This window comes from Myotis davidii, unplaced genomic scaffold (genome assembly GCF_000327345.1).
Source record: "Myotis davidii unplaced genomic scaffold, ASM32734v1 scaffold299, whole genome shotgun sequence".
Lineage (NCBI taxonomy): Eukaryota > Metazoa > Chordata > Mammalia > Chiroptera > Vespertilionidae > Myotis > Myotis davidii.
In genome coordinates, this window is record NW_006293088.1 from 3,501,324 (window position 1) to 3,513,560 (window position 12,237).

At 54.6% G+C, this 12,237-nt stretch overlaps 1 long non-coding RNA gene across 1 annotated transcript; it reads left to right on the forward strand.

Annotated features, from left to right (window-relative positions):
* The first annotated feature begins 1,542 nt into the window (after positions 1 to 1,542).
* On the forward strand, positions 1,543 to 5,668 carry LOC107183573. The gene is made up of 3 exons (XR_001514361.1): positions 1,543 to 1,598; positions 2,436 to 2,543; positions 3,049 to 5,668. It is a non-coding gene; the product is annotated as an uncharacterized LOC107183573 (long non-coding RNA).
* Positions 5,669 to 12,237: the final 6,569 nt, after the last annotated feature.

The following is a 12,237-nucleotide window of genomic DNA, read 5'->3' on the forward strand; positions in this document are numbered from 1 at the left end:
AGCCCTTTTTTGGGCAGTTTGGGTCAAGCAGTGAGGTTTCTGCAGGAAGTTAAGGTATTGCAGCTTATTCAGAATAAAAACAGTAACATCAAAAATACTACAACTTATAATACCGATACTGGCAAACATTGACGTAGCATTCGCTACACTGATCTGCACGTTCATTTAATCTTCCCAACAACTCTGAGAGGCTCACGTACTATTATCCTCACCCCATTTTACAGGTGAGAAAACAGACACAGAGAAGTCAAGTCACTTCCCCAAAGGCACCCAGCCAGTGCGTGGTGCAGGCAGGACTGAGGCTTATATCATCAGGTTGCAGAGTCCATGCTAATTACCACGATGCTTCCTTGGCTAAGGTGTCATTAACTGAGCACTCACTTTGCTCCAGAGACCGTGTTTTCTAGCTCATTCAACTCTCAAAATCACCCTATCCCCATGTCTCAGATGAGAAAACGGAGGTTTAAGGAGCCGAAGGGACTTAACCAAGATGATGTGGCTTAAAGGTAGGGTTGCGAGTCTAACCCTCAGAAGGGAGGGGTGTTCTCTGGGAAATGCCTCTCATGTCAGGGCTATGGGGAATGCCTGCCGGTGGCCGGTGGCCCGGTGGAATAGCCAGCCCCTTTTTCATTATTTCCTAAAGAGGGGACTCCAGGAACCTTCAGCAGGCAGCCTTGAGGATGGGTTCTCTGCTGCTCCTGGTGGCCACTGGTAGTACTTCACCTTTCCCATCCGGGGCCCTTTAACCCTGAGTTGGTGGCTTCCTGGAATGAAGAATGTCCCCCACAGCCATTTTAAGACCTTTTGTCTCCTTTGTGTGACTCAACAGACACAAAGGGCCATAGGTCATAGGGCCAGGCAGGCAGACAGACAGGCTTCAGGCCCTGTTTAGTAATGATTTAGTGTCCAAGGTAAGAATAATGGTGCCCTAACCGGTTTGGCTCAGTGGATAGAGCCTCCGCCTGCAGACTGAAGGGTCCCAGGTTCAATTTCGGTCAAGGGCATGTATCTTGGTTGCGGGCACATCCCCAGGAGGGGCTTTGCAGGAGGCAGCTGATCAATGTTTCTCTCTCATTGATGTTTCTAACTCTCTATCCCTCTCCCTTCCTCTGTGTAAAAAAATCAATAAAATATATCTTTTTTAAAAAAAGAATAATGGTTACTAGTTAGTTCTGTCTTTGTGACAGGCACTCTGCTTGGTATTTGATACTTAAATGTTATTTAATTTACCGAAGCACATAGAAGGAATCACCATCACTAAGGGTTAGTAATAATATTGGGTAGAGCATCTACACATTCTGCTCATTATAATCCCCATAATACTATAGGAGTACCATCATTACCCTCCCTCTATCAATGAGGAAACCAAGGAACAGAGAGGTTTAGTAGGTTGGCTGAGGTCACACAGCAGTAGACGGTGGAGCCAGGACTCAGACGCAGGCAGTTCTGGCTCCAGAGCCTGTATTTTTTTGTTGTTGTTTTGTTTTTTAGTTATTATGCCATTAATGTTTATTATTATAACATTATTATTCTGCTTTTGCCGTTGAAGAATCCCAGGCATGGAGTGGTGAAAGGATTTGTCTAAGACCACACAGCTGGTAAGTTTAGACGCAGTACGTCAACCAAGTCCGTCTTCATTGATTCATTCATTGATTCAACAAATACTGATTGCACAACCTCCATGTGCCAGGCACCGTCCTGGGCTCTGAAGGCAAACCACCATGCATTCTAGCCTGCCAAGGGCACCTGTGGTGTGCCAGCATGTGACCCCGAAAGGGCCTGGGGCAGCCCCCGGGAAATACTGGCAATCTCTGCAAAGGAGAGACTATTTCCAGCGCTCCTCTGTGCCTCCCTGCTGGGCCCTGCCCCACCCCACCCTCGCCCCAGGAACCAAAAGGGCCTGGGCCCCTAGCTCACCTCTCTCCCAACTCCATCCCCACTGCCACTACCTGCAGGATGGCGCTCACACAGACATGGAATGCGAAACTGATTAGACTGGGAGAGGCCGCCGTGAGGCTCCCAGGCATGGAGTTCTGTACTGTTCTTTGTTACTGCCTTTTACTTATTAGTCAAGTTGGGCAAGTCAGGCACCTTCCTGGGGCCTCAGTTTCCCCACCTGTGAAATGAGTATAAGAATACTTGCCCATCTCCCCAAGACTGTTCTGTGAGGCACGAAGGAGACCATAGATGGGAACCACGTGATGGCGGGGGGCAAGACAGCCAGCCAGCCAGGCTTTGGGGCTGTTTAGTAATGGAGCCATTTGCTCACTTGTTTATTTCATTTGGTCGGTCTGCACTCAGCATCCCCCGCGAGTCCTGTCCTCGATACTGCGGGGAAGGACCCCGGCGTGTAGGAAGCTCAATGCACGGGGAGGCTAAGATGAGAAGGAGCTACTGGCAGACGTGTGACGGGGGTTATACTCTCCGGGCCACAGGTGCTTGTCGTTGGGACTGTGGTGAGCCTCTGCCACCCACCCCCGCAAGGCAAGAAAATGATCCCAAAGACCAGGCTCGTGCACTGCTTCGAGATTCTTGCATGCAGGGTGAGTGCTGATGCCCGGAGATACTGGCCTGGCTTGTCCCTTTAAGGCCTAAAGTGCTCATCTCTCCTCGAGCCCCTCAGCTCCCACGGCGACTACAAGCAGGTTGGAACCATGGGGTAAGAGCCCTGTGCAAAGGCCTGGGCCTTTCCTGAGAAGGCCTCTGAGCTACCTGCAAATAGTAATTAGGCATGTCAACACGAGGGGCGGGGCGGAGGGGGGGTGTTGTTCAAAGACAAAGCTGGCTTCTCCTGCTGAGAAAACCAGGAGTTCAGAGAGGCTCGGACACTGGCCCGGGGGCACACAGCATTTCTGGGGCCCAGGCAGACTGACTTCATAAGCCCTGGAGCAGAGGCGCTCAGAGTGGCCTGGGGACTAACTGTGTCCAGCAGCATCCTGTGCTTTTAGGAGAAATGCCATTCTCTGCCCCACCCCCACCTCCTGAGTCAGAAACTCGGGGGGTTGGGCGGGGGCGGGGGTCTGACAGTCTGTTTTAACATCCCTGCAGGTACCCCTGATGCTGACCAAGTTGAGGGGCCACTGCCATTGCCTAAAGGAAGGGCTGCTAGGTCTTCACGCCCTTCTGAGTGGGAGGAACGAGGCAGTGGAGCGTAGCAAGGTCACTTTCTCAGTGGCCGTGTTGTCACAGTTACATAACTCCCCCCCCAACCCCCCTTGGCTTCCTGCACCCAGAGTCCAAACTCCAGGCCCTCCTCCGTCAGGAGGCCACCTGCCTGGGCTCCGGGAGGCCTGTCCACACAGGCCCGCGGCTGCTTGCCCATAATTAGGAGTTACCTGCCCGTCCGCCCGCCCACCAGGACTGGGCATGTCAGCCAGAGGGACTCTGGCTTCTCCAGCTCCAAAGGCGGAGCACAGGGGCCTCCGTCCTCACCACACCGGCAACGAGGCGCCTCCATCCTCACCACACCAGCAACGAGGGGTTCTGTGGCTACAAGGCCCCCAGCAAGGCCGGGCGGCCTGCCTGCCTCCAGCTGCCCCGCGTGGGCCAGGCCCGGGAGGAAGGCAGAGCGGTCTGCGCTGTGGCCATCAGGAGGCAACCCGAGGCCCTAGCTCCATCCTCGGGGCAGATGTCTGCAGCGGCCCCGAGTCCCAACGGTACTAATTAGAATCTGCTGTAACGCCTTCCTTTCCCAGAGTCGTCCTTTAAATATCTTTGGAACTGGTTTCAGGAGGCAGACTTGTGAAACAGACACGTAGGAAGGGCTGGCACCTTCCCCTGAAGCTGCTCATTAAAACAAACAAGCAAAAATGTGTTTTGCCAAATATGAAAGGAGCTCCAGCCTTGTGTTAAAACCTGACCTTTGAAAATGGGTTGTTTCTCCCAAATCAGGGCCCCGTGGAGGGGCACTCGGGGGCTCCTGGGGTGAAGGACGGCCGCTTGAGCTGCTGGATGGGCCTAATCCTGCCCCCCTGTAAATTCAAGGCAGGGACGGGTCTTAAACTGACATATGCCCGCAGGGCCAGGCATGCAGCAAGCGCACCCTCGAATGTGTGGATGGATGGAAAGGCCCTGAGTTCTGGCTCAGGGCTTCCCAGCTGCCCTGTGCTAACCTTAACAAGCCCCTTCCCATTTCTCCTAAGTATCTCCCATCTTAATAAATAGCAATAGCTACCATGTACTGTGGGCCCCGAGGTACGATAGGCCCTCTAGTGGCATCCTCTCATTTAATCACTCAACTGCCCTATGAGAGAGGGGGTACTGCTATACCCATTTTAAAGCAGAGTAAACTGAGGGTAGGAGAAGGGAGCAGAGGTTGCAAACTGGTGGCCCTACAGCCAAATATGGTTTGCAAACATGTTTTCTTTTCCTCGCACTCTATTTAAAAATATTTAAAAAACGAGCTGCCAACACTTTAAAGTGAGGATAATTTACACCAAAAAAATCCAGATAGCTTTATTTCAGAAAAATCAGGAGGTCTGGTAATTGCGAACCCTCATTCCATCGCACATGGTAACAGTGTGCCCCCCACCCTGTCATGCCCACTGTCCCCCTGTCTCCCCCTGCCTCCCTCGCTCAGGTAAGTGACCCGCCTGGGCCCTCCAGGCACGGAGTTCACCCCACTGTCCTCAGGCCACAGGTAGCTCCAGGCAGAGTCAGTGCAGTCCAGGGTCCATCTGTCTATCTGTTTCTCTTGCACATCTCACTAGTGCCCCACTCCTGGGAGATGCCAATGTATTAGATCAGAGGAGCACTGGACAGGGAGTCAGGAGATGGGGGTGTTTGTTCTACCCCTGGAACAGCCTCCAGCACCAACAACCTCATTGTTCAGAGGAGAGAGTCCGTCAGGGACGGCCCAGACTCCGCACTCTGAGATGCAGGGCCTGAGCTGGGAGGCGGAGCCAGCGTGTCCCTGCCCAGGTCAGTGTGAGGACAAGGATGCCCGCCAGGCACTGGGCAAGCCAGTTGGCGCTTGGCACTGCCAAGGGGGAATGCTCATCCAAGTTCCAGGAGCAGAAACCATGCTTTCCGCGCCCTTTCTCTTTCTTCATCCTGCACACGTCTGACGAAGGAAGAGACTGAGGCCCAGAGAGGGGGAGCGATTGCCCGAGGTCACACAGGAAACTGATGCCCGTGTTGGCACAAGCTGGGGCTTCTTCAGTCCTTCCTGGGCACTTCCCAGATTCTCTCTCCCTTAGGAATTCAGAGCCCTCCGGCTTCTTGGAATTGGGCCCCAGACGGGGGACCGAGTGGCCCACATGGGCAGGCGCTGTCGGGCTCAGAGGCCTCGCCCAGGGCTCGTCATGGTTTCTAAGGCGCAAACCATTGCAAAGAGAATCCTCATTCTGCGGGCTCCGGGACGGTGAGCCGCCCGCCTCTAGGGTGGAAGTGGGTGTACAGGAAAGGTTGCAATGCTGGCAGACGGCAGCCCACGTTTGGCTCACAGGCATATTTTGTTTTTCCCACAGTGTTTTTAAAAATTCACACGAGTTGCCAACATTTAAGAATCAGGGGATTTCACACAAAAGACGGGATTTCTGGCTCCTTGTGAACACTTTCAAGATCTGGCAAAAGCTGGACCACATTTTCCCCCAGCAATGCCGGCAGGAGCGAGGCCCGCCCCCTCTCATCCACCAGCCTCGGCACCCTGCCTGGCCTGTGTGAGCTCCCTGCACATGGACCCCACTCGCCCATACCCACCCCCCCACCTGATGAAGTCACCCCTCCCATCCTGGTCACTGGGGGGAAATTCTGGTTACCAGTGGTTCTCAACTTGGGGGCAGTTTTGTTCCAGGGGACACTTGGTCATGCCTGGAAACATTCTTGGTGGCCAACGTCAGGGAGGGGGTACCACTGGCATCTAGTGGGTCCAGGCCAGGGATGCTGCTAAACACCCTACAGTGTACCAAACAGCCGGCTCAACGAGAAATTATCCTCCCCGCCTGTGAACAAGGCCGAGGTCCGGAATGAATGTCAGAGGCAGGTAAAGTGAGGTGCGGCGGCAGTAACAGGCTCGGAGGCTCACACCATGTTTTCTGCTGGTGGGAGCGGAGATGGATGGGAAGTAAGGGCACGGGGCTAGAGGAGGGGACTGTGGGCAGAAGTAAGGGCCTCCCAGCTAAGTGAGGGAGAGGGCAGCCCCTGGGCAGTCCTTGTCCAGGGAGTGGAGTATCATTAACCTTCGAGGAGTCACGGAAGTTCTCAGAACCCGGTTTCCTCCTCTATTCAATGGGGCTAATAAGACTAAGACCAGCTGTCACATGCAACACCTACCACATGTCAAGGCACCAACTAGCTGTGATGTAGTTAATCCTCACAGCAACCCTAAGAAGTGCGTCCTATTATTATTTCCACTAGAGGCCCGAGGCATAGATTTGTGCACAGGTGGGGTCCCTCGGCCTGGCCTGCAAGGATCAGGCCAAAACCGGCTCTCCGACATCCCCCGGGGGGTCCCGGATGGCGAGAGGGCGGTTCTCGGGTGACACACCCTGGAATCGGGCTCCCTCCTCTCTGGTTCCGGGTGCGTTACCCCAGAACCGCAAATGCCAAGTCACTGTAGCTGAGCAGCTCCTGCGTTGAGCATCTGTCCCCTGGTGGTCAGTGTGCATCATAGCTACCGGTTGGACAGTCAAACGATCGGATGGTCGCTTAGACTTTTATATATATATATATATACACTAGAGGCCCAGTGCATGAAAATTCATGCACTGGAGGGGGCGTCCCTCAGCCCAGCCTGCCTCCTTTCACAGTCCGGGGGCCCTCAGGGGTAGGAGGCTACCCGGTGATCAGGGGAAGGTGATGCCCTATCACACCTCTGCTGCTGCCACTGCCGGCAGCTCAATCCTCAGCCAGCCCTGGTAACCTGAACCTCAGGCTGGCCCTGGGTGGCTGGGGGGCTGAGGAGACTGAGGGACTCCAAGGGCAGGTGCGTGGCAAAGGGGACTGGGCACCACCATCTTGTGGCTGTGGGCACCACCATCTTTGAGGGTGGGGCAACAATTAGCATATTCCCTCCTTATTGGCTGTGGGCGCCACCATCTTTGTGATGGTGTGAGGGTCAATTAGCATATTCCCCCTTTATTAGATAGGATTCTACAGAAGGGGAAACTTCGAGATGTGGGTAAATATTTCAGCTGTAACTTTCCCAAGGACCCTGAAAATGAGGGACGAGGGTGGGAGGTGGACCCAGGCATCACCACTCAGCCTCTCCGGAACCTTCTCGGAGAGCTGTCTTTAAGAATAAATGAAACAGCCCAGCCTGTGTGGCTTAGGAGGTCATGGCTTGATTCCCGGTCAGGAATAAATGAAATAGAGCAGGGAGGTGCCCAGCACAACGCTGGCACGGAGCTGCGACATCTCACCGAGGGTCGCCATCACAGGGAACAAGGGCCACTGCACAGCACTCACAAGAGCAGGTGCCCGAGATGTCCTGTGTGGGCCCGTCGCCTCTGGGGACAGCCAGGGGTAGAGGAATGGGGCCCCCACTCAGGGGAGAAAACACTGACCCAGGTTTTGGGAAATGCATCTCCCACGGACAGTTCTTGAACCCCAGGCCACCCCCACCCATGCTCTTTAACATCTGCACGACTGATCACTCATCCCCTGCTGCCCCCATCTACCGCCTGGAATGTTCTCCTTTCCACTTCCTTTAAGCACCTGCCCACCCAGAAGTGTTGTTTAAACTCAGGTGGCCCTCACAGGACATCACCCCACAGGCGTGCCCCTCCCGCCTTGCAGGTGCATCTCCTGGAGATGGGGGTAAAATGCAGGTTCTGGGTGGGTCTGAGATTTTGCTTTTCTAACAAGCTCCCAGGAGATGCTCGTGCCATGGGTCCAGGGACCCCCTGCTTGAGTGCCACACACTCAGCTGCAAAGTCTGAGGCCATGTCCTGGAGGTCAGTCTTCCTCCACTGGGCAGTTACTGGCAAGATGACTTTATATGGTGGGTTATTTCTTGTTAAAAGTCTGCAGGAAGAATCTGGTGCATTCTTGTCATCAATGCTTGGTTAGCAGACCCTGGGAGATGTCCTGGATGTGGCCTGGGAGACCTTTCTCCAACACAGGCCCTTGTGCCTTGGTCCCCTTTCATAGGTGACAGTGAGACAAGCCAGCAGCAGTTTTTCTACTCAAAGTGCATGTCCTGCCCCTTGGAGAACAGCTGACTGTGGGGCCGGGGCGCCTGCAGGAGGATGCACTTACCCCGATGGGTGGAAACAACTCCATTCGCATCTGGAGGGACCTACGAAGAGGTGTCTCCAGCGCCTGACACGCAGCGCACAGGGCTGTCTGTGCTGCTGCCTGGAGTGTGAGCTCATGTCTGCAATCCTGCAAGCAGATGTCCAGGTGACTCGTCAGGTGTCCCATGCCTACAACTGGGTGGCAAAGCTGCACTGACAGCTGGAACTCAGCATCGCGGCAACCGTTGCTAAGCGCCTACACGCACCAGGTTTATTACATGAATGTATCTCCTCAATCCGCAGCCCAAGGTGGAGCGACTCCCATATCCATCTTACGAATGAGGAAAATTGAGGCGCATGGGGGTGCGGTGGTGGTGGTGTGATTTCCACAAGGCCATACAGAGTAGAAGTGACTGTGCTGAGACTGGAACCTGGCTGTGTGGAGCCCCTAACCATTGTGCTGCTTCACCAGACCAGAGAGCTAGTCACCCAACTACCCAAACAGTCAATGAGCCAACATCCCAGGAGTATACACGTTCCCTGGTGCCTACTGCGTGCCAGGCTCTGGGAACAAGAAGACATTCAGACAGAATCCTGCCCTGGCTGCATGGCCTTTGACAGCTTACCACCCAGGCCTTGAGTTTCCTCATCTGTGAAATGGGACAATAATGCTGCCTCCTCATCAGATTAAGTGAATAAATACATGAAGCACTTAGAACAGCATCTGCCACCGAGTAAGAATTCAATAGATGTTACCTATTAATATTAGACTCATGCAACAGTGATATTTTAAATTAAATTATTTACATTTCATGTTGTTTCTAGTATAATGTTTCGAAACTGATTTTCAAACCAAGCAACGTTTTATGGAGCCTGCACCCAGGGCTGTGGGGAGCGTGGTGCCCTTGCCTTTCAGCCCCGCCCTCAGCCCGAGGAGCCTGCCTGGCAGAGAGCAGGGTGCCCACCCACTTGGCTGCCCAGCTGCATGGCTGGGACAACAGGGAAGTCTGCACGGGCCACCCAACAAACCTGTCTTCACAGCCTCCGTCCTTGAAATGCACATTTTGAACCCTGTGCTGGAGTTAAGAAGCATGGAGGTGCCGTCAGCATTGCTTTTCGCTTTTTCTTCTATTTCCTATGCCCGGCATCATGAGTGGGTGACAAAAGAGACCGCAGTAGTTAAAAGAGGAGATGGGAGGGAGGAGGTGCGAATTTAAAAAATCATCATTTGTGAGTCTATGAGGACAACTGTCTCAATTTCCTAGACCAACAACAGCAAGTACAGGACATTTCCTGCTCCGAGGGTCCACCTGCCCACCGCCTTCATTTCCTGCGGGCGGGCCTGGTGGCTCCCCCTTCCCGGCACTGAGTCGTCTGTACAAGAACTTCCGCTGCATTCATCGGGGCTGACCGATGCCGTCTTCCGGAACGTCTGTGAAGCTGGTAAAACGACCCGTATTTTTCTGGCTCTAGCTGCATATTAGGCTCCCCTTAGAAATAACACAGATGATAAAAAACGTAGTTCTCAGATCCCCAGACTTTCAAGCTACGAAGAATCACATCCATCGGTGGGTGTCCAGTCCCTGCTTGCTCTTGGCATTCTTGCCCAGGCAGCGAGGTGAGGTGCACACAGGTGACCGTAACTGCTGGCCTGGGCTTTCTGGGTACTGGGCGCTTTGCTGGGTCCCTACGTCCGTAACCCGCCCTGCCGACAGCTGCCCCTGTGTGTGCTCTACATACCCCTGTGTAAGTTGTTTTTACCAGTTTTATTCGTGGGAAGTGCCCGCCACCACTGCAGATCCTTGCAGCCCTCCAAAGAAAGGGGATTCCCTGGTTCCAGGGCCACATCCCAGTAACCCTGACCTTGGACTCTGGGTTGCGAGGGAGGCTGTGGCTGTTCTCAGGGTGTGACCTGGATGGACCCACCCACCAGCAAGTGCCCTTGGCTTCACCTCCACGTGATAGCGAATCAAATAGCTTCTTACCACCCCGGCTGCTGCTGCCCTGAGCTGGGTGCCGTCTTCCCTCTCTGGGACCATCTCTCTCTCTGGCCTCTCTGTGTCCATCTTACTCCCTTTCCATCCAGTTCCCACCCAAAAGCAAAACTTATAACCACGTGACGCCCTGCCTAGACCCCTCCACTCACTTCCTATTACTCTTTGCATAAACTCTGAACTCCTGATCTTGCATAAATCTATCTGCTGCCCACACCACGTCACCCCAGCTCCATCCCTTCCCACTTAAAAAAAAAGTTTTTTATTGATTTCAGAGAGAGGAAGGGAGAGGGAGAGAGAGAAAAACATCAATGATGAGAGAATCATTGATCAGCTGCCTTCTGCACGACCCCTATTGGGGATTGAGCCTACAACTGGGCATGTGCCCTGACCAGGAATTGAACTGTGACCTCCTGGGCCGATGCTCAACCACTGACCCACGCCGGCTGGGCCCTTCCCACTTGTGACTTACTTTACTAATCTCCCCTGGCCTTGTTATCTCGTGGCTGAGCCAAGCTGCTTCTGACCCCAGGGCCTTGGCACGCGCTGTACTTGCTCTCTGGAGTGTGCTTACCCTGTCCTAGCTGTGCCCAGGGCCTTATCCCCATTCAGGGCTCAGTCAGATGCCAGCTCTCGAGTGGGGCCATTCCCAAACCTTCCCTGAAGCAGCCCCTCTCCTCCACTGTCCCCAATGGATCACTATGCTTTCTTCTGAGACCACACGTGTCTCTGAGACCACTGGTGACATGCTCACTGCCTGACTTTCTCCGCCACAAAGTAAGCTCCTTGCCAACAGCGGCCACCTGTGTCTTGTCAGCACGGTGTCCTGGACCTTGGGACAGAGCCTGGCGCAGAGTACATGCTCAGTTATTCATGGAGCGTAACCTTGCGGGCAGTTTGTGCACCATCCCCACGTGGGCACTGCCTGCGACCCTGGCATCACAGCATCGCGTCAGGAGACTTTCTTCCCTGGAGGACCCTGCCAGCAACCCTGTCCTCCCAGAGCATCCTGTTTCTAGGCAACAGAGAAAGCCAGACAGACTTCGTCAAGGAGCAGCTGCGCCCTTGCTAGGCCCTTCCTGCCAGCCAGGCCCGTTCTAAGCTCTGCACAGGCATGCGGACCCTATGGGGTAGTTACTACTCTTGTACCCACTTTTCAGTTGGTGAAACAGAGGCACCAATGGCTTCAACTCATGCAAACTGGCAGAGCTCTCACCTGCCCCACGTGCAGCTGGAAAGTACAGGATCCCTCCCTGGGGAGCTCTCAGGGCTCGGGTGATGGGGGTGAGGGCTCCCTGAGAAGCAGTGCTGGGTTTGGGGGCAGAACTTGGACCCGGGAGTCCCTGGCTGTTCCCTTCTCTTGGCAGCCACCACATCTTCACAAACCCCACACTAGGATTCGGGGCAGGGCGCTTCAAGGCACAGCCATGGGGTGAGCCAACACAGTGTGGCCCAGGGGCCAGGGGTCACCAGGCTCTGCCTCCCCAGCCACCCCAGGCCTCCCTGACGAACTTGGCCCAAGCCCTACCAGCTGCTTTGAGAGCAGCCACCGGGCTGGAGCAGGGGAGGAGGAGGCGGGGAGAAAGCCAGCCTCTGAGGATGGAGGGGCCTCGGGAAGGCAGGATTAGGCTGGCTTTTGTTGGCAGAGTGGAGAGGGCGTAGCAACCTGTCACTCTGCATGCCCAGGCGGAAATCCAGGGCCACAAAGGGAGAGGGAAATCAGAAAGCGCTTCTTAAGGGGCTGCTCCCAGCCCCTGAGGGAGAAGGTGTTTGTGGATCTTGGGTCCCTTACAGAGGCCTGGAGGAGGAGGAGAGGGGAGGGGAGGAGACAGGATAGGGGAGGAGAGGAGAGAACAGGAAGAGGAGAGGGGAGAGGAAGGCAGAGGAAAGGGGAGGGAAGGAGGAGAGAGGAGGGGAGAGGTGGGGAGGGAATGCCTGGCTTCATGATCTTCACTATAATACTGCACCCCCTCTCAGTTCTCTTGGGGCCCTGATACTGGCCACATGGGTAGGAAGTTGTGTAAGTAGTTACAGCATCCAACAGGCTTGGCCTACACAGGTGCTGG